Source organism: Salvia hispanica, chromosome 2, assembly GCF_029641045.1.
Source record: "Salvia hispanica isolate PSC_SH4W2 chromosome 2, Shi_PSC_v1, whole genome shotgun sequence".
Taxonomy (NCBI): Eukaryota; Viridiplantae; Streptophyta; class Magnoliopsida; order Lamiales; family Lamiaceae; genus Salvia; species Salvia hispanica.
In genome coordinates, this window is record NC_142693.1 from 18,025,064 (window position 1) to 18,027,829 (window position 2,766).

The following is a 2,766-nucleotide window of genomic DNA, read 5'->3' on the forward strand; positions in this document are numbered from 1 at the left end:
CTCTGTCTCGGATAATTCGGGTCACTTTGACCGGACACGGGTTTTAAGAATTGTAATGAAAAGTGGTTGAAAAAGTTAGTGAAATGTGGGTCCTACCTTTATATATTAGTTTTATAATAAAATGTAAGTAGGAATGAGTTAGTGGAATATGAGGTACACTACTAAAAATGGTAAAATTGAAATGGGACAAATTATGTGAGACGGACCGAAATGGAAAACTGACACCAATTATCTGGGACGGAGGGAGTATTCTTTTCATATATAATGAAATTCTTGGTCTCTGTTTCATGGCTTCTATCTCCCTTTCTCAATACAAACACCAGTCTTATTCGTCCAGTCCACACGCCCAAATCATAGTCGTCCTTTAAACATTCACTGCGCTTTCCGTAATTATTATTATAATGATAATGATAATGATTTAAAAGTTAGTATAAAACCCAAACCATAACTGTCTGTACTCTGTACAAGTAGCCTGCATTCAATTAACATGACTTATCAAATGTTGCTAGCATTGGTCTTATTGTTGTTGATCCAGACAGATCTCTTCGCATTGGGCAAATCCACTTGCAGCACAATGGCAATTACACCAGCAACACCGCATACGGTGCTAACCTCAACATCACTCTCTCCTCTCTCGCTACAAACATCGGCAATGATGGCTTCTACAACGCCTCAGCCGGGCAGGGGCCCGACCGAGTCAACGCCCTCGCGCTGTGCAGAGGCGACGTCCAGCTAATCGCTTGCCGCCAATGCGTGCAAAGAGGCCACGTCGAACTCGGGGTTAAGTGCCCGGTTCAGAAGCAGGCAGTCTTCTGGGATGAGTTCTGCACTGTGCGATACTCGAATGAAACCGTCTACGGGACCCTGGTGACTAGGCCCGGATACTTCTACTGGAATACACGGAACGTGACGAGTCTTGAACAGTTTAAGGAGGTTCTGAGGGCGTTGCTCGACGATCTTCGGACACGAGCTGCTGCCGGCTCGTCTACCAGGAAAGTGGCGCGTGGGAATGTAACTGGACCCGATTTTCAAAGGATTTTCGGGCTAGTTCAGTGCAGCACGGATTTGTCATCGGGGAACTGTACTAGCTGTTTGATTGCTGCCATTTCAGCTATACCGCGATGCTGTGGCGAAAAAATTGGGGGTAGAGTCTTCTTGCCAAGTTGCCATCTTCGTTTCGAGATGAATCTGTTTTACAATCAGACTAGGGTGAAGGAACTGGAGTTTGTTCCTGCGCCTTCCCCTGTTTTAGAGTCATCGCCGTCTGGTAATCATAATTTTCTGTGTTCTGTTTGTTATATAGTTTGGTTTCAATCTGTTTTGGGATTAGTTGACATCAATTTGGAGGTTCTTTTTGCAGGAAAGAAAAATGGTGGCACGACTCAAACTATTGTCATAATTGTGGTTGCAGTTGTTATGTGCTTGATAGTGGTTGTATCAGCTATCATATTTTTAAGAAAGAGAAAGAAACATAAACAAAAGCAAATTGCTCAAAGTAAGTTGCTCATCTTTCTTGCACACTAACTGCTTTAATTTTAAAGTATTGGACTCAAATGTTTGTTCATAATTTCTTGAAGATGTCGATGAGATTAGCACCGTCGAGTCTCTGCAGTATGCTTTCAGCACAATCAAAGCCGCAACAAATGATTTCTCTGATCATAATAAGTTGGGCCAAGGTGGATTTGGGACTGTTTACAAGGTACATATGGAATACATAATTGATCAGTGCAAGAGTGATTGTGTAATCAAAAACTAAACACAAATATTTTGTTGTGTCATCATTTCAGGGGAAACTCCCAAATGGTCTAGAAATTACCGTGAAAAGACTTTCGATGGATTCCGGGCAGGGAGATGTAGAATTCAAGAATGAGGTTCTGTTATTGGCTAAGATTCAACATAGGAATTTGGTTAGACTATTAGGTTTCTCCTTAGAAGGAATGGAGAAGCTGTTGGTTTATGAATTTGTTCAAAATTCAAGCTTGGATAACTTCATATTCGGTAAGAGTCATCATTAATTCACATATTAGTTTATGATATGAGAACATATGCTAACTCCTTTGCAATTAATTGGGCATGTAGACTCAAACAGGAATTTAGATTTGGATTGGGATAGACGCTTCAAGATCATAGGAGGTATTGCCAGGGGAATCCTCCACTTACACGAAGATTCTCGTCACAAGATCATTCATCGTGATTTAAAAGCTAGTAATATACTTCTAGACAGAGAGATGAGCCCCAAGATTGCGGACTTTGGTTTAGCGAGATTGTTTGGACAAGATGAAACCCACGGAAATACAAACCAAGTTGTGGGAACATAGTAAGTTGCACCTTTTAAAACATTTTATTGAGTTACAAGAGTACTAAAAAGAGTAAACTGCAGCGGTTATATACCACCAGAGTACCTAATACACGGACAGTTCTCAATCAAGTCTGACATCTACAGCTTTGGAGTTTTAGTCCTTGAAATTATCACCGGCCGTAGAAATAATGGTTGCCGAAGCGAGGGTGACAGTGTAGGAGACCTCATGAGTTTCGTAAGTATCAAGCATGTAACCTTTTTTGACTCCTAAATTATATTTATGGTTTAAAATGGGAGATTAATATCGCAGGCATGGAAAAGTTGGCAAGGAAGAGGTAGAGAAGTGGTGGATCCAATTTTGAGGGGTGGTTCAGGCTCGGGTCCGGGTTCGACAAATGAAATTCTGAGATGCATCCATATTGGTTTGTTGTGTGTTCAAGAAAATGCAACGGATCGGCCAACAATGG

The 2,766-nt window shown here is 41.3% G+C and overlaps 1 pseudogene across 1 annotated transcript; it reads left to right on the top strand.

Moving 5' to 3' along the window:
* Positions 1-337: 337 nt before the first annotated feature.
* On the top strand, positions 338-2,318 carry LOC125201349 (cysteine-rich receptor-like protein kinase 26; annotated as a pseudogene). Its single transcript, XR_016135102.1, has 5 exons — positions 338-1,267; positions 1,361-1,495; positions 1,578-1,699; positions 1,788-1,998; positions 2,080-2,318. The product of XR_016135102.1 is annotated as a cysteine-rich receptor-like protein kinase 26 (transcript).
* Positions 2,319-2,766: the final 448 nt, after the last annotated feature.